General features: G+C 39.3%; 1 protein-coding gene and 1 non-coding gene across 3 annotated transcripts in view; one reads left to right on the top strand and one right to left on the bottom strand.

Moving 5' to 3' along the window:
• Positions 1 to 6,526: 6,526 nt before the first annotated feature.
• TRNAS-GCU lies at positions 6,527 to 6,608 on the bottom strand. Its single transcript has one exon. It is a non-coding gene; the product is annotated as a tRNA-Ser (tRNA).
• A 307-nt stretch (positions 6,609 to 6,915) lies between these two features.
• Positions 6,916 to 19,624, top strand: part of KNL1 (kinetochore scaffold 1) — a 71,619-nt gene continuing 58,910 nt past the window's right edge. Inside the window, exon 1 of one of the 2 annotated variants that reach the window (XM_038580075.1) lies at positions 6,916 to 7,072. The gene's annotated coding sequence lies outside the window, so the exon portion shown is untranslated. The remainder of the gene's footprint in view (positions 7,073 to 19,624) is intronic. The other variant, XM_038580076.1, reaches the window with a different exon arrangement.

The raw sequence follows: 19,624 nt of genomic DNA on the forward strand, positions 1-19,624 counted from the left end.
CAAATCCCATGTCAGGCTCCCGGTGCATGGAGCCTGCTTCTCCCTCTGCCTCTCTCTCTCTCACTGTGTGCCTATCATAAATAAATAAAAATTAAAAAAAAAAAAAAGACCTTTGAAAAACGTATTGCCCTAAAGCAGCTCAGGTTGACCCAGTTGATCTTTCCTATAGTTTTTCCCCTTGCAAAATGATACCCTTTTAAAAAAGTTAATTATTATAGCCCTACTCTCCTTACCCCTACTCTGGAGGTAACCACTACTAATAATTAAGTGGTTTTCTTCCCGACTGTTTTCTATCTATAGATGCCTAAATGTTTGTGTATTTTTTAAATAAAAATGGGATCGTGCAAAAAAGTGGGATCATGCCATACAAATAGTGCTGCAATGTGCTTTTCTGTAGGACATTTTTTTGAAGAATGTATGTATGTATGTATGTATGTATTTGAGAGAGAGAGAGAGAGAGAGAGAGAGAGAACAAAGGGAGAGGGGGAGGGAGAAGCAGACTTCCTGCTGAGCAGAGAGCCCGATATGGGGCTCAATTCCAGGATCCTGAGATCATGACCTGAGCCAAAGGCAGGCACTTAACTGATTGAGCCAACCAGGTGCCCCTGTAGGACATTTTTTTAAAAAGCTTCATTATTGGAGTGCCTGGGTGGCTCAGTCAAACATCTGCCTTTGGCTCAGGTCATAATCCCAGAATCCCTACTCAGCAGGGAACCTGCTTCTCTCTCTCCTTTGGCCTCTCCCCCTGCTTGTTCTGGCTCTTTCTCTATCAAATAAATAAATAAAAATCTTAAAAAAATATTTATTGATAGGTAATACCACACTGCCCTCCAAAAGGATTATGACGGTTTACATTCCTTCCAGTGAGTAGTGTGAGAGGCAGAAGCAGGTGAATGTAGTGACTGAAACAGCTGGTCAGGCAGCTGCATCTTCAGATTGGCTCTGCATTTCAAGGTTGGCTTTAGTTCTTATTTATTTATTTATTTGTTTGTTTATTTATTTATTTCATGAGAGACACACACACACAGAGGCAGAGACACAGGCAGAGGGAGAAGCAGGCTCCATGCAGGGAGCGGGACATGGGACTCAATCCCAGGTCTCCAGGATCACGCCCTGGGCTGGAGGCAGCGCCAAACTGCTGAGCTCCCCGCTGCCCATGATTTAGTTCAAACTGTGGATTGGAACCATGGGTTTCCTGGAATGTCTGCACCTCTCAATGGATGACCTAGATTGGCATGGGTCAATCTTTTCTCCCAAAGAGAAAATGGGCTCATTTCACAGTCTCTTTGGTCTTTGGATCACTGGTTTTCATGGCCTGCTCAGTCAGAGGAGCAGGACTGAGTCTCTTTGGTCTTTGGATCACTGGTACTCAGGACTGAGGATGATTGAAAACCAAAGATGGAAGTAGAGCATGACCAAGTTTTAGATGGATAAGTTTACTGCAGTCATAGGTGTCATCTCCAAGGCATTCATTTTGCTTAGAACACTTGCTTTGTGCATGGTAAGCAATACTGTCTATGATTATGACTGTTTTCTTCCCCTCCAGATCTTCTGTGTACTCTCTCCTCTTCCTTCCGTTTGAAAGCTTGTCCAAGTTTTCAAAACTGCAACAGGGGCACCTGGGTGGCTCAGTGGATGAGTGTCTGCCTTCACCTCAGGTCGTGATCCTGGGATTGAGTCCCACATCGGGCTCCCCACAGGGAGCCTGCTTCTCCCTCTGCCTATGTCTTTGCCCCTCTCTCTGTGTCTCTCATGAATTAAAAAAAATCTGCACCATTTTTTCGTCAGCCATTAACCATACCAAACTGTTAAGAACTGCTGAATAAAGTTGAACATTCACGTAATTAATGATTCCACTCTGTCCAGTTAATGATAGGGAGAAGTACAACTAGAGAAGCACTTGTACATGTACCCCAGGAGACATGTATGGGAAGATTCACAATAGGATTCTTGTAATAGCAAAAAGCTGGAGACAACCAAAATATCCATCCATAACAGAATGGATATCCAACTGTATATTCAGACAATGTGTATTAAGCAGCAGTAAAAATGAATGAATTATACCAATAAAATAGGGTTGAATGAAAGAAGACACAGAGGAATAAGTATAAGATTGCATTAATAAAAAATTCAAAAACAGGTAAGACTAAACATTTCTAGGGATATATACATGCATATTTGGTTAAGAAAAGCAAGAGGATGGGGGCACCTGGCTGGTTCAGTTGGAGGAGCATGCAACTCTTAATCTCAGGGTCATGAGTTCAAGCCCCACATGCGGTGTAGAGATTCCTTAAATTAAAAAAAAAAAAAAACTTTAAAAGAAAAAAAAAGAGGATCAACACAAAATTCAGTAGTTATGTCTGGTGGGAGGATGGCAGCAGGGAGAGCCACATGAGAAGCTTCAAAGGTGCCTTTAATGTTCTGTTTCTTAAACTAGGTCACATTTACATGGGATTGGTTTTATTATTGTTCCTTTAAATTGTACACATGATATATATAATGGATTGTATCATTGCATAATATCTTTTAAGATAAAAATTAATAAAAATGTTAAAAGACTTCTCTTTGTTTAACCTTTGTATCTCTGAAATAGTGACTCTCTTTTAGTCACCCACCACATAACACCTAAAGTCTATTAGACCTCCTGTAGCTGGTGGTAGCACTTCCAAGTGCTCAGCCCATGGATCGCTTTTACCAGGGATAGAGAGCACTATATGTCTGGTATTTGGGGGAATATAATGATAAGCAATATATAATAATTTGTGAAAGTGGCCACTTTAATATGCCTTAGCAGATCCAAACACTGCTCTTTGTCATAAAAGAACAGGGATCTAAGAGCAGTTTATGGTTTTGGTATTCTAGATTTGGGATGCTTTCAGACATGGAGAGCTCTGTGCCTTGCATTTCCTAACACTTAATATCATGGCATCTAGACACAAATTATTTTTTAAATATTTTATTTATTTATTTGACAGAAAGAGAGAGAGAGAGAGAAACAGCATGAGCAGGAGGGGCAGAGGAAGAAGGAAAGAGGGAATCTCAAGCAGAATCCACAAGCACGGAGCCTGATGTGGATCCCTGAGATCCTGACCTGAGCTGAAACCAAGAGTCAGGCACTTAACTGATGAGCCACCCAGGAGCCTCTAGACAGATTTTTGAAAATACTTCAGTAATTCAAGTAAATAATAAATGACAATTTTTCTGGTTCTTTTTCCTATAAACTTTACAACATTCTAAATGTTGAAGTTAAGGTAGGTTAAGAATTATAAAAAGAGGGATCCCTGGGTGGCGCGGCGGTTTAGCGCCTGCCTTTGGCCCAGGGCACGATCCTGGAGACCCAGGATCGAATCGCACGTCGGGCTCCCGGTGCATGGAGCCTGCTTCTCCCTCTGCCTGTGTCTCTGCCTCTCTCTCTCTCTGTGTGTGACTATCATAAATAAATAAAAATTAAAAAAAAAAAGAATAGCTTTAGGGATGCCTGGGTGGCTCAGCAGTTAAGCATCTGCCTTTACCTCGGGGCCTGATACTGGATTCTGAGGATCAAGTCCCACTTTGGGCTCCTTGCATGGAACCTGCTTCTCCTCCGTCTGTCTGTCTGTCTGTGTGTCTCCCATGAGTAAAGAAATAAAATGTTTTTTGAAAAAAAAGAATAGCCTTATATCCTATCCTAATTGCTAAATTTTCCAGAATCAAAATAGAGGCAAAATTGTAAAGGTTAAGAATTTTACAAGCCAAGGAATGCTAAGAATTGCCAGCAAACCACCAGAAACTAGGAAAATGTTGTGGAACAGATTCACCCTCATAGCCCTCAGAAGGACAAACCCTGTTGACACCTTGATCTCAGACTTCTGGTCTCCAGAACTGCAAGACAATTCTGTTTAGCCTATGATGCTAAAATAAAGGCTACCTCTGTTACTTGCTAGGTTATACCAAAAATGACTGCTGGCGGCATTGAAACGGGAATTTATTGCAGTGATCTTTTCAGTGAGTACACAGAAACCACTGTCCAGGACTTATTTCAACTTTTCCCTCCCTCCCTCCCTCCCTCCCTTCCTTTCTTCCTTCCTCCCTTCCTCCCTCCCTTCCTTCTTCCTCCCTCCCTCCCTTTCTCTCTCTCTCTTTCTTTCTTTCATTTATTTGACAGAGAGAACACAGGCAGGGGGAGTGGCTGGCAAAGGGAGAGGGAGAAGCAGACTCCCCGTGGAGCAGACAGCCCAATATGGGGCTCAATCTCCAGACCCGGGGATCATGACCTGAGCCAAAGGAAGACGTTTAACCGACTGACCCACCTAGGTGCCCCTCAACTTTTCTTTAAGATTTTATTTTTAAGTAATATCTACACACAAACCTGGGGCTCAAACCCACAACCCTGAGATAAAGAGTCTGGAAGATTTCAAATGGAAATTTTGAGATTTAGAAATGTGGAGCATTGTTCCTCCAGAATGTGATAAGAAGGAAAGGTGACTGGTTGTTGTTTGCTAACTATCCATAGCTACCTCAGCAGAAGACACAGCAAGGGGATACAGCAAGTGTTATTCCCCAGTTCCCTTAGTCTATTGGCATTTATTCATGTTGTCTTTCCTAAGCAAGGTTACTATAAACTGGATTTCAGTTTTTGCTCTATTAATCTTCAATATGAAAACATTTAGTTTTCAACTCGGGAGGCGTTCCCAGAAGCTGTAGCAAAGGAGTTGCTTTCACATGATAGCATGCAGCTCAGGGAATGATCTGAGCAAACAAAATGTTTCCAGGTGGTGCTGCAGGTGCAAAGAATACCTGGATTCACTCTTAAATTTCTTTAGGCTTTGTCATGATTATCTTCCCAGAAATGGTTCTCCAGTGAGACCATACTTCCTAATGGTAGGAACAGACCGAACCCACATCTGTCATTTGCACCCCTCAAAACCAATCTTTGCAAGCTTTATAGCCCAAGGTCTCGGTTTTTCTTGCAACAATTAAGAAACAAACTGGAGGCACACCAAACATAACAAAACCCCCTAAACCAAAACAAAACTCATTAGATTTAAATTCTTCCTTCATAGCTATGTCCTAGAAGGACTACTGACCATTACCAATTAAACACCGCACAATTCTTCCCAGAGCACCTCATTCTCCAAAGAGAATGGGTTTTCCTGAAGCTAGATTTGGAGAATGAAGACCCACTTCCTGGCACTGAAGAAGTGAACAAGCCGGAATATCTTGGTAGCATATTTGACTGTGCAATGATTTTTTTCTCTTGTTGTCTTCCAGATGTTGAGTCCTGCAATAGTTCAGGATAGGCCTTGTGAAGAAGAACCCTGGTGTTGATGGAGAATGGTTTCTCTTACCTGTGTTTTGTTGACAAATTTCAGGGAGTAATAGAGGTTATTTCCAAAGGTAGCAGTCTGTGGAAGTACCGCGTCCAAGTCCAGTAGATGGCGCCTCTAACTCTTTTCCTGCCTTATTTCAAATGTATTTTACCAATACTAATCCAAGGTCCCCCCCAACCCACTATGGGCTTTTAAATAATCTGGCATGTTGATTCTTTTGATTCTCTTAGGAAAAGTCAAAAGTGAGCACAGTTCTTACAGGTGAAGAGATTATAGAAATGCAAAAAACTGGAACTGTCATAGCAAGTACTACTGCAATTTCATATGAAAGAAACCACTAATGACCTAAGCGTGAAAACAGGTAAAGAACTGAAGAATAGAAAAGTGAGCTTCCACTCACAAGGTTTTTGTTGTTGCTTTTCTCTAGACGCTTCCGGTGCTTTGTATTTTCAGAATTTCTACAGCTGAAGATTTTCCTTTAGGAGAGTAACCCACTCACTTTTTATTTGTACAGACTGGACACATTGACAGATCTCGTCAGCTTTCTGTAAGAAGTCGTCACTGCAAGAAGCAGGCAAACCTGCTGTATAGAAGAAGCTGTATAACCTAGGACAAGTTTATCTTTCAGTGTCCTCATCTGTTAAAAGGAGTAATAAAAATGTCTATCATGACCATAGGGTTATGATGAGTTAAAGTAATGTGATTCACTGTGGTGATTGCAGATAATAAACACCGGATAAATATGTTTCCCAGTGTATACTTTTCTTGAGCGCATGCAACCCACTGGGGGCTGGAAGAGAATCTTGAACATTGTGCCTTACAGTAACTTTTGCATTCAAAACCTGGTATGTCATAGCAAGGAATTAAAAACCCTGGGTGAAGGTTTATAATAACTAAGGTCCCTCACTCAGAAACTAGGTTAATTAAGATGGAGCGGACCAGCACTGGAACACATAAGGATGGCAATAATGGTAGAATTCTATGCACTGCTATCCACTTCATATAAAAAGATACTGAATCAAGCACACACGTTTTGTGGGATGTTTCTTTCCCTCTTGCTTATCTGTAACGTTAGAATGCTCCAAAATCTGGCTTCCAAATACCTCAAATCAGAAATTGACGGTGCCAGAGTAAGTTGAGTAGTAAATCGTAACCGGAATAATCAACTATTTTCATTCGTAAATAAATTTACGTCCATCTGAAGCAAAAGGCACGATCGACGAGGATGGGATTCGAACCCACGCGTGCAGAGCACAATGGATTAGCAGTCCATCGCCTTAACCACTCGGCCACCTCGTCCCAGAAGCCTACTGCTTCCTGGTAACTATAGGGAGTAATACTAGGGGGATGTGACGCAACGTTATGGAGGCCGCCATTTTGTACGGAAACAAAGATTCGATCATTTTTACAGCGAGTAATCAAAAGAAAATGGCTGCTCCCATGATGTGAGGGGTCGACAGCGGGGAGGGACAAAGGAAAGTTCGGTAGAAAATGAGATAGCCTTCAAGGAAATAAAATTGATATACAGACTGGGAAGTTTAATTAAAGGTGTCAGGAACGGGGTGGCGCCGGAGCCTAAGGGGCGGAGCCGACGCGTAGAGCGGCTTTGCGCATGTGCAACCGCTAGGCGGTTACATTTGAATGCTGCACTGAGGTAGTCTGGGTGTTGTGAGGTGAAGCCGGTGGGCGGCGGCGGGCCCTCTCTGAGGAGCGCGCGGACCCAAGGCAAGTCTGAGGAGCATTTGTCAAGCAGCTGGACTGCGGTGGGTAAAGAGAATGACCCTTTCGTTCCAGGCTTCCAGGGCTGTGGGTTTCAGGTTTTTTTCTGGGTGCTCTGAAGGCTCCGCGGTGGGGCGTTGGGACGCTTCGTCCGCCTGGCGGCCTCCGAAAGCGAGCGGCGCGGAGTAGAAGTTTCCGCCCGTTTGCGGGGCTTTTATTACTCCCTATAGCTACCAGGGCCTTCCTCCTGTGTTGGCGTTTCTCCCTCCACACCTGAGCGCCTCGGGCCTGCTCGGGTTCGGCTCCGCGGCGCCCCGCCCCGCCGCCGTCTGTCAGGGCTCCCGGACTGCGCCTGGCACGCACCCCTTCCCTAGGGGACTCCGGCGGTTTGTATTTCCGACTCTGTCTTTTCGAAGCTGTAACTGAAGTGACAGTGTTGAGTGGTTTCAAGTGCTCGGCTGGGCGTAGTTTCTGTACTAGCAGCACTGAACAGTCATTGGTTTTCCTGCAGTTACAGTAACGTTGACAGAGTCAGTGTGAGTAAGCCACAAACGAGTTTTGGCAAAATCTCCGTTAGTAATTCGGAGTTTGTTAAAGCTCCTTTTTCTTGCTGCTGACCTCCATATTGAGTTGAAGAAAAAACAAACAAGCAAACTCCAAATATTGCCGATTGGGGTTTTAGAGATCCTTTTGTAGAGAGGTGACGGAGAAAACCGGAGCAGAGCTTACTCTAGATATTAAGATTGAAGCTTTCACTTCAGTTGAATTGGATCCGTCGAATTCCTCAAGTATTGATGGGGTTCCTTGTGCCAGAGCCGAGAGCCAATGATTCAGAGACCCTAATCTGGAGGAGAGGAGTTTTCAGTCCAGAACAGAAAAGTATCAATATTCACAAATAACTGTAACACAAGACAATGTAAAAGATCATGGGACCCTGTGAGGTGCCATGAGAGCCCAAGAAAGGGAGAGCTTATTTGATGCTTTGGGCCCTGGAGACTAAAGGAGGCTTTGTGGAGGAGGGGGCACTAGAGGTGGAACTGGAAGGGAAGGATGCATTACGGAGTTGAGTCAATGTAAGATTTTGCTAATGGAAAGATTGGGTTCAAAGCCGTATAATTCTCCTTGACTATGTGAATGGCTGGAAATGTTTACAAGATGACAAATAGATACAAAAATGTTTGGATTGATGGTATCAGTGACATGTTTGCTGAATAAGAGAGCATAACGGAAGATGCCCTAGATATTGGTAGTAGGACAGTGCTATCCAATGAAACCTTCAGTGATAATGGTAACGTTTTGTTTTTTGTTTTTTGTTTTTTAATGGTAACGTTTTATATTTGCACTGACCAACATGATTACCCACTGGTCACAAATGACAACTGAATGCCTGGAATGTGGCTATTGTGACTGAAGAACTGAATTTTAAGTTTTATTTCATTTAATTTAAATTTGGTACCACTGGCTGGCTCAGCCTTTGAGCGCCTGCCTTGGGCTCAGGGTATGATCCCGGAGTCTGGTGATTGAGCCCCACATCAGGCTTCCTGCAAGAAGCCTGCTTCTCCCTCTGCCTATGTCTCTGCCTCTCTCTGTGTGTGTGTCTGTCTTATGAATAAATAAAAATATTTTTTTTTGTTTTTGAATAAATAAAAATATTTTCAATAAATAAATTTAAATTTAAATAGCTGCTGTATCAGATAGCACAGGTCTAGAGCCTATTATCAGTGGACACAATGGAATACATTAACTCTAGAAACTGTTAGTGTAAATGCAGAAGTAGCCGAAGAGCCTGATAGTAAATATTTCAGATTTTGCAGTCTGTATAGTCACCAGCATTGTCTCTGTTGACTGTTCTTCTTTGTTTTTTGTTTAGTTTTCTTTTTGTTCTTTTGTTTCCTACAACCCATTCAAAATGTTTAAAAACAAAAACAACAAAACACACTCTTAAGGGCCCATTTGGCCCAGTAGCTGTAAAGACCTCGGGATTATTTAGACTAGTAATTCCTAAACTTTCTTGTCCCTTAGGTCAAAATAAATACCTACCAGTTCCATTTATTAAGTCATTAGATCCAAACAACTTAAAAAGTTAAGTTGAAATAAATTTATGTCCTAATTGCCTAGTAGCCATTTGAAAAAAAAAAAAAGAGCATAAATCGAAGGAAACGATAATATTTTTATTTTATTCTTAAATAATTACAATTATTTACTAATTGGTTATATGTGCCTGTTGAACACTACACAACTTCTCAAATCTTGGAATCATACTGGACACTGCCACCCTCATTTCCAGTACCACATTGATAAAAAGTACTTGCCAAAAATCCAGCTTTGCAATAATATGTTATCTAAATGAATATGATACAAATAGGTACTATTTTGAGCTAGTAATTCACACAGTGCCTGACAGCTGTTAAAAATTGCCATTTCCCTCAAAATTTAAAATATCCCAGAACACTTCTGTGACTATGCTGTAGCATCTTTGGGTGCCAGGTGCATGGTTTTAGAACCAGTCAATTAGTTACTGTGGCAGTGACCAAGAGTTCAACCATAACAGCATTTTACAAATGAAATTTAACATCATGATCTGGGGTACCCTATTTCTGTTGAAGGTTGAACTTACAATTATATAATAAATAGGATTTTTTTGAAAAGAGGACTTCAGTAAGCTTTGAATCTCATCACATAATTAAGTGCCACCTGGTCTGCAGGTTAGACAGGAATGATGTTCAATGACTATTTCAAACAGTGAAGATGTTTAGGTGATCCTGATTTGATAGTATTTAATATTTTTATCTGACAATTTTGATTATGTCACTGAATTTGAAAATATTCCCAAAAGGAGAAAAACTGCAAGTCAGTGATTATAAAGTAAAAGTAATTTAAAATAATTGTTTCTTATTTATTCAGCAAATTTTTATTGAGCTCCTATTATATACAAAGCACATGCTAGTTTTTCAGAATGTAACAATGAGCTTAAGAGACACCAGCCTTATTCTCATAGAATTTGCCATTGGGGCACAAGTAGTTTGGGGAAGTACCAGGAATAATTAATTTGCATAACATTTTTTTTTTTTTAAGATTTTATTTATTTATTTGAGAGAGAGTGAGAGCACAAGCAGGAGGAGAGGCAGAGGTAGAGGGTGAAGCCAGTCACTCCCTGCTGAGCAGGAAGCCCAATATATATGGGGCTCGATCCTAGGACCCTGATATCATGACTTGAGCTGAAGGCAGATGCATAACCGACTGAGCTGCCCAGGTGCCCCCATAACAGACTTAAATTTCAGTTGTGGTAATGCTACAAAAGAGACCTACATAGTGCTGCAGAGTGCTTTTTTTTTTTTTTTTTTTTTGGCTTTTTTGGCTTTTTTGGCTTTTTTGGCTTTTTTGCCAAGAGAAAATAGCAAATATAAATTCAGTGGCTCAGGAAAGAGCTTTGTGTGTACCGGAATAGAAATGCCAGTGTGGTTAGCATACTGAGGAAGACAGTGGCATGAGATCAAGTGTGTAGTCTGAAAGGCAAGTGGAGACCACATCTTAGAGTTCATGCTCAGTACCATGGGAAGTCATTGAAGGTTTTAAGTAGTGAGGGGTCTCTTAAATGTGACTTATGTTTAAGAAGATAACTCTCTATGGAGAGAAAGGACTATGGAGAATAAGAGTGAGAGCAGAGAGACCATTGAGGTGAATATTGCAATAGTTTACATGAGAGATAGTGATAGCTTGAAACCGTGGTGGAGGCACTGAAGAGAGAAGTAGATGCATTTGGGATATATATATGAAATAGAACCACAAAGATTTGGTGATGAACAGAATTGGACATAGGTACCATACTTGTTTGATCTCATTGGGACATCTTCAGAGGTTTACCATTAAGTTGATGTTTGATGTTGGGTTTTTTCATTTTATTTTTTTATTTTTTTTATTTTATTGAAATTCAGTTAACTAACATATAGTGTATTATTAGTTCAGAGATAGATAGAGTTCAGTGATTCATTAGTTGTACATAATACCCAGTACTCATTATATCACATGCCCTCCTTAATGATTGTCATCTAGCTACCCCACCCCTCAATGCTCTTCCCTTCCAGCAACCCACACTTTGTATCCTATCGTAAAGAATCTCTTACAGTTTGTCTCCCTAAAAGATTCATTTTGTTTTATTTTTCCCTCCCTTATGTTCCTCTGTTTTGGTTCTTAAATTCTATGTATGAGTGAAATCATACGATATTTGTCTTTTCTCTGATTGACTTATTTCACTTAGCATAATACCTTTAGTTCCGACCTTTGTATCCTATGGTTAAGAATCTCTTAGGGTTTGTCTCCCTAAGAGATTTCATTTTGTTTTATTTTTCCCTCCCTTCCCTTATGCTCCTCTGTTTTGTTTTTTAAATTCCATGTATGAGTGAAATCATGTATTTGTATTTTTCTGATTGACTTATTTCGCTTAGCATAATACCTCTAGTTCTATCCACATCATTTGCAAATGTAAGATTTCATACATTTTTGATGTCTGAGTAATATTCCATTTTATATATATACAACACATCTTCTTTATCCATTCATCTGTTGTTGGACATCTGGGCACTTTGCATAGTTTGGCTCTTGTGGACATTGTTGGTGTAAACATTGGGGTACTGGTGCCCCTTTGGGTCACTATATTTGTATCTTTGGAGTAAATACCTAGTAGTGCAATTGCTAGGTCATAGGGGAGCTCTATTTTTAACTTTTTGAGGAACTTCCATGCTGTTTTTCAGAGTGCTTGTACCAGCTTGCATTCCCACCAGCAGTGTAAGAGAATTCCCCTTTCTCCACATCCTCACCAACATCTGGTGTTTACTGTTTTATTAATATTAGCCATTCTAACTGTTGTGAAGTGGTATTTCATTGTAGTTTTGATTTGTATTTCCCTAATGCCAAGTGATACGGAGCATTTTTTCATGTCTGTTGGCCACTTGTAAGTCTTCTTAGGAGAAATGTCTGTTCATATCTTCTGCCTCTCTCTCTAAGATTCTATTTATTTATTTACAGAGAGAGAGAGAGAGAGAGAAAGAGTATGTGCACCAGAGAGCACAAGCAGGGAGAATAGGAGAGAGAGACGGAATAGCAGACTCCCTACTGAGCAGGGAACTGACATAGGGCTGAATCCTAGGACTCTGAGGTCATGACCTGAGCTAAAGGCAGACGCTTAACCCACTGAGCCACTCATGTGTGTCCCATCTTCTGCCCATTTCTTGACTGGATTATCTGGTTTTTGGGTGTTGAGTTTGATAAGTTCTTTATAGATTTTGGATACTAACCCTTTATCTGATAAGATTTTTGCAAATATCTTCTCCCATTCTGTTGGTTGTTTTTTGGTTTTGTTGACTGTTTCCTTTGATGCAAAAGCTTTTTATCCTGATTTTATTTATTTATTTTTATCATGATTGATTTATTGGTGAAGTCCCAATAGTTCATTTTTGATTTTGGAAATGTGTCTAGCAAGAAGTCACTGTGGCCGAGGTCAAAGAGGTTGCTGCCTATGTTTTTCTCTAGGATTTTGATGGATTCCTGTCTCAAATTTAGGTCTTTCATCCATTTTAAGTGTATTTTTCTGTATCAGGTAAGAAAATGGTCTCGTTTCATTCTTCTGCATGTAGCTATCCAATTTGCCCAACACAATTTATGGATATTCTTTCCTGTTTTCTCAAAGATTAGTTGACTGTGGAGTTGAGGGTCCATTTCTGGGTTCTCTATTCTGTTCCATCGATCTGTGTATCTGTTTTTCTGCCAGTACCATACTATTTTGATGATTACAGCTTTGTAATATAGCTTCAAATCTGGAACTGTGATGCCTCCAGCTTTGATTTTCAACTTTCCTTTGGCTATTCAGGATTTTTTCTGGTTCCATACAAATTTTAGGATTATTTGTTCCAGTTCTGTGAAAAAAGTTGATGGTATTTTGATAGGGATCCCATTGAATGTATAGATTGCTCTGGGCAGCATAAACATTTTAACAGTATTTGTTCTTGGAATCCATGAGCGTAGAACGTTTTTCCATATCTTTGTGTCTTCCTCAATTTCTTTCATGAATGTTCTATAGTTTTCAGAGTACATATCCTTTGCTTCTTTGGTTAGGTTTATTCCTAGGTATCTTTATGGTTTTGGTGTAAACAGGATCGATTCCATAATTTCTCTTTTTTCTGTCTCATTGTTAGTATGTAGATATGCAATTGATTTCTGTGCATTTATTTTATATTCTGCCACTTTGCTGAATTCCTGTATGAGTTCTAGCAATTTTGAAATGAAGTCTTCTGGGTTTTCCATATGGAGTATCATGTATTCTGTAAAGAGTGAGAGTTTGATTTTGCTGATTCAGGTGCCTTTCATTTCTTTTGGTTGTCTGATTGCTGAGGCTAGAACATTTTTTTTTTTTTTTTTTTGAGGCTAGGACTTTTAGTACTATGTTGAATAACAATGGTGAGAGTGGACATCCCTATCATGTTCCTGACTTTAGGGACAGGCTCTGAGTTTTTCCCTGTTGAAAATGATATGCTGTGGGCTTTTTGTATATGGCTTTTATGATATTGAAGTACATGCCCTTTATCCCTAAAGTGTGAAAAGTTTTAATCAAGAAAGGATGCTTTACTTTGTCAGATGCATTTTCTGCATCTTTTGATAGGATCTTAGGATTCTTGTCCTTGCTTTTATTAATGTGTGTATCACATTGGTGGATTTGCAGATGTTGAACCACCCTTGCAGCCCAGGAGTAAATCCTATTTGGTCCGGGTAAATAATCCTTTTAATGTACTGTTGGATCCTGTTGGCTAGTATCTTGGTGAGAATTTTTCCATTCATGTTCATTAGCGATATTGGTCTGTAATTCTCCTTTTTGGTGGGGTCTTTGTCTAATTTTGAATCAAAGTAATGCTGGCCTCATAGAGCTTGGAAATTTTCCTTCCATTTCTATTTTTAAACAGCTTTAGAAGAATAGATATTACTTCTCTTAAGTTTTGGTAGAAGTCCCCTGTGTAGCTCTCCAGCCCTGGACTCTTGTTTGTTGGGAGATTTTTGATGACTGCTTCAATTTCCTTGCAGGTTATGGGTCTATTCAGGTTTTCTATTTCTTCCTGTTTTCGTTTTGGTAGTTTATGTGTTTCTAGGAGTGCATCCATTTCTTCCAGACTGCCTAATTTGTTGCCATATAGTTGCCCATAATATGCTCTTAAAATTGTATTTATTCGGTGTTGATTGTGATCTCTCCTCTTTCATTTATGATTTTATTTGGGTCCTTTCTCTTTTCTTTTTGATAATTCTGGTTAGGGTGTTATTTGTCATATTACTTCTTTCAAAGAACCAGCTCCTAGTTGGTCTGTTCTGTTGTTTTGGTTTCTATTCCATTGATTTCTGCTCTACTATTTATTATTTTTCTTCTCCAGCCGGGTTTAGGCTTTATTTGGTGTTCTTTCTCCAGCTTCTATAGGTTAGGTTATGTATTTGAGACTTTTCTTGTTTCTTGAGAAAGGCTTGTATTGCTATTTACTTCCCTCTTAGGACTGCCTTTGCTGCATCCCAAGGTTTTAAATAGTTGTGTTTTCATTTGTTTCCTTTTTTAATTTCCTGGTTGACCATTCATTCTTTAGTAGGATGCTCTTTAACTTCCATGTGTTTGTGTTCCTTTCAAATTTCCTCTTGTGGGGATCCCTGGGTGGCGCAGTGGTTTAGCGCCTGCCTTTGGCCCAGGGCGCGATCCTGGAGACCCGGGATCGAATCCCATATCGGGCTCCTGGTGCATGGAGCCTGCTTCTCCCTCTGCCTGTGTCTCTGCCTCTCTCTCTCTCTCTCTGTGTGACTATCATAAATAAATTAAAAAAAATTAAAAAAAAAAAAACAAATTTCCTCTTGTGTTTAAGTTCAGATTTTAAAGCATTGTGGTCTGAAAATGTGTAGGGAATAATCCCAGTCTTTTGGTACTGGTTGACCTGATTTATGACCCACTATGTGATCTATTCTGGAGAATGTTCCATGTGCACTTGAGAAGAATGTGTATTCTGTTGCTCTAGGATGGAATGCTCTGAATAATATCTGTGAAGTCCATCTGGTCCATGTCTCATTCAATGCCCTTGTTTCCTTATTAAGGTCCCTTACTATTGTATTATTATCAATATGTTTCTTTAATTTTGATATTAATTGGTTTATACAATTGGCTGCTCCCATGTTAGAGGCATAAATATTTATAATTGTTAGATCTTCATATTGGATAGACCCTTTAATTATGATACAGTGTCCTTCATTTCTTCTTACAGTCTTTGGTTTAAAATCTAATTTGTCTGATATGAGGATTGCTACCCCAGCTTTCTTTTGATGTCCATTAACATGATAGAAGGTTCATCACCCCCTCACTTTGAATTTGGAGGTGTCTTTAGGTATAAAATGAGTCTCTCGCAGATACCATAATGATGAGTCTTGCTTTTTTTTTTGCTTTTTTTTTTTTTAAAGATTTTATTTATTTATTCATGATAGTCACAGAGAGAGAGAGAGAGAGAGGCAGAGACACAGGCAGAGGGAGAAGCGGGCTCCATGCAGGGAGCCCGATGTGGGATTCGATCCCTGGTCTCCAGGATCGCGCCCTGGGCCAAAGGCAGGCGCCAAACTGCTGCGCCACCCAGGGATCCCTCCTTTTTTTTTTTTTTTTTTAATCCAGTCTGCTACCCTGTGTCTTTTGATTGGAGAATTTAGCCAATTTACATTTATTTATTTATTTATTTATTTTTTTTTTTTGCCAATTTACATTTAGACTAACTATTGAAATATGTGAAATTATTGCTATTGTATTACCTGTAGAGTCACTGTTTCTGAATATTGTCTCTGTCCCTTTCTGGTCTATGTTATTTTGGGGCTCTCTATTTATGTAAAGGATCCCCTTTAATATTTCTTGCAGGGCTAATTTAGTGATCACATATCCTTTTGGTTTCTGTTTGTCCTGGAACCTCTTCATCTCTCCTTCTATTCTGAATGACAGCCTTGGCTGCATATTTTTCTCATTTAGCACCTTGAATATATCATGCCAGTACTTTCTGGCCTGCTAGGTCTCTAGGGATAGGTCTACTGCCAACCTTATGTTCCTACCCTTGTAGGTTAAGGACCTCTTGTGCTGAAGTGCTTTCAGGATTTTGTCCCTGAAATTTGCAATCTTCACTATTTATATGACAAGGTGTTACCAGTTTTTATTGATTTTTGAGGGAGGTTCTCCTGGACTTGAACGCCTATTTCCTTCCCCAGATTAGGGAAATTCTCTGCTATAATCTGCTCAAATATACTTTCTGCCCCCCCCCCTTTCCTCTTCTTCTGGGATCTCAATTATTCTAAGATTGTTTTGCTTTATGGTATCACTTATCTCTCAAATTCTCCCCTTGTGATCCGGTAGTTATCTTTCTTTTTCTTCATTCTCCATCATTTTGTCTTTCATAGCACTAATTCTCTCTTCTGCTTCATTATCCTAGGAACTAGAGCCTCCATTTTTTATTGTATCTCAGTAATAGCCTTTTTTATTTCAACCTGGTTAAATTTTAGTTTTTTTATTTCTCCAGAAGGGGATTCTCTAGTGTCTTCAATACTTTTTTTCAAAATCAGCTAGTATCTTTATAATCATTATTCTGAATTCAAGTTCTGACATCTTACTTATCTGTATTGATTAAGTCCTTGACAGTTAGTACTGCCTCTTGTTCTCTTTTTGGGGTGAATTCTTCTGTCTTATTATTCTGTCCAGAGAAGAATAGATGAATGAGAGAGCAAAATGCAGAAATAGCAGAAATGACCCCAGAAACATATATATTAAACAAATCAGAAGAAACCAGAAGCCAAAAAGAAAAAGGAAAAAAAGAGAATATAATCAAACAGATGAACAGAACAGACAGAACAATATGTTAGATCCTGGGTATATTTTCATCTGTTAGAAGAAACTAGATCCCAAAATTGTAACGAAATATATATATATATGAAAATAAAATTAAATACAATGAAAGGAAGTAAAAAATGAAAAAAAATATAAATATAAAAATGAAAAGAAAAAAATACCTAAATAAAGTCGATAAAATAATAAATTAGTTGAAAAGAAAAGAATAATTTTTAACTGAAAGAATCATGAGGGAAAAAAACCCCACTAATTCTATATACTATTTATTTTCCCCTACGCTGGAGTTTTGCAGTTAGGTGTGATTAGTAAACTTGATATTAGCCATTGTTCCTGCTGGTCTTCTGGAGGAGGGGCCTATTGCACTGATTCTCAGGAGTCTTTCTTCAGGAGGAATTGTACCCTCCTTGCCAAGGGGCCAGGCTCAGTGTAAGCAGCTCCAGATTGCTCTATGGTGTTTGTTCCCTGAAGGCTTTTCACACTACTTTGGGGGATGGAAATTGATATGAAAATGAAAATTATACCAACCGGATCTCCAGCCCCAGACCTGAAAATTCTCACCCCCCTCTTCAGTGAGCCCTCACAGAAAAGCAATCATTCCTGTCTTCCTGGTTTTTGTCCACACCCAGTGCTCACCTAGCCTGTGACTGAGCATTTCTGTATCAGGCACATAACCTTGCTTTGAATCTCCAAAGCCTGCAGTCTCCTGTGGTGCACCCTGGTGCCACTCCTTCTGAGAGAGATGGTGGGGATCTCCCCATGGTTCTGCCACTTGTTGGGCCCCTGCTTGGAGGGCGGTTGCCCAACAGTGTGTGCTGTGGTTGGTGGTTTATGGCAACACGGAGCAGAAAGCCTACTCTTGAGCTTGCTGTTTGCAGCAGGCTTCCCTGCTCCAATGCCTGGAAGCTCTGCCGCACTCAGCACCTCCATTCTTTTTGTGACCCTGTGGATCCTGAGACCATGCTGTCTCACCTAGGATTCCCCTCCTGCTTTGCTACCTGAGCACCTTTCAGGCAGGGATCTCCCAGAGCAGACTTCTAAAAGTTCCAATTTTGCATTCCACTTCTATATCACTTTCTGGTAGCTGTCCTATGGAGACTCCCTCCCTCCAGGGTTTATCTTCCAATATATTGCCTCCTGTTCACTTGTCTGCACCTCCTACCTTGCAAAAAGTGGTCACTTTTCTATTTGTAAAATTGCAGCAATTCTTGTCTTAGATCTCCAGTTGAATTTGTAGGTGTTCAGAATGATTTTATAGCTATCTAGCTGAATTCCATGGACCAGATGAAACCAGGATCCCCTACTCCTCTGCCATATTCCTCCCTACCTCTCTGCAATTGGTTTTTTAAACAGACTGTTTGTGAGATTAAGGGATTTACCTTCTCTTCCTAGTTTGTTAGGCTTTTCTTTTTTAAACATGAAAGGGTGTTTTTTTCATCTGTTGAGATGATTATACGGTTTCTCCCTTTTAATCTGTTAGTATGGTAAATTGTAAAATTTATTTTTTAATGTTGAACAAGTTTTGTGTTACCAGAATAAAACCAGTGTAACTAAGGTATATTATGCTCTTTACAAAGTGTTGGCTTCTTTTTGCTATCTATTGAGGATTTTTATATTTATGGTGCTAAAATTGGCATGTGATCTTTCTTTTCTTGTATTATATTTACTTGGTGTGGTGGGCCTGCAAGTCTATATGTGAGATAAAGGTGGTTGCAGGTAAGAGCTTTCTTTCTTTCTTTTTTTTTTTTTTAATACAACATAATTGGCTTAAAATGGCAAAAGTGGTTGTTTTTGAGAAGGATATTGAGTGTAGGGGTACTGTTTTAAGAAACTAATCTTGAAAAATCTATTCCTAAAAATATTATTGTAAGTAGATATGGGTGTTATCTGTGAACAAGAGGTAAGTGAAACAAGAAGAATGGATAAACAGACTGAGAAAGTAATAGAGGATGAAAGGAGAAGGTGAGAAATAAAATATTAGAAGATGCCCATCATCTTATCTGTTTTGACAATTACTTGAATAAACTGATACTAAAAAACGAACAGATTCTGGGGTGTCTTGCTGGCTCAATTGGAAGCACACACAACTCTGGATCTCAGGGTCATGAGTTCGAATCCCACATTGGGTATAGAGATTATTTTAAAAAATTAAAAAATCTTTAAAAACAAAAGAAAAAAACAGATTTTTAGTTCAGTTTGAAGTTCAGATTCATTATTACCTATTGCTTCCTAACTTGGCTTTTGTTATATGTGATGAAAGCATGTAAAATAAGGTACCTTTTAAGTACTTGGTTTCTTCTTTGGTTTGCTTTTTGTTTTTTTACTTACAAAATAAGAACATTGATTTAACAGTTTACATATATAGTATTAGTGTTGTGGTAGAAATGCTTATGTTATTGGGTCAAAATATATAGTTCTTCTGTTTTTTGGATTCTACAGTAGAAAATTTTCTTACCCAGAGGCGAAGTTCTAAAGTTAATGCATAAAATGAACATTTAGTATAGTTACAGGTAGGTAGGAAGTGAGACCAATTGAGGAAACTTCAGGTTATTTATTTCATACTCTTTCCAAGACAAATACTCACTGAGTAGATTTGTAAACATAATCGGCTACATTTTTTAAAATGTTATTCTTAGGTCGGAAGGTTTTTTTTGCTGAGTACTAATAGTTGAATTTTCATAACAAACATGTATGTTATGCACATCCACTG

The sequence above is a fragment of the Canis lupus genome, chromosome 30 (genome assembly GCF_011100685.1).
Source record: "Canis lupus familiaris isolate Mischka breed German Shepherd chromosome 30, alternate assembly UU_Cfam_GSD_1.0, whole genome shotgun sequence".
NCBI classification, from domain to species: Eukaryota; Metazoa; Chordata; class Mammalia; order Carnivora; family Canidae; genus Canis; species Canis lupus.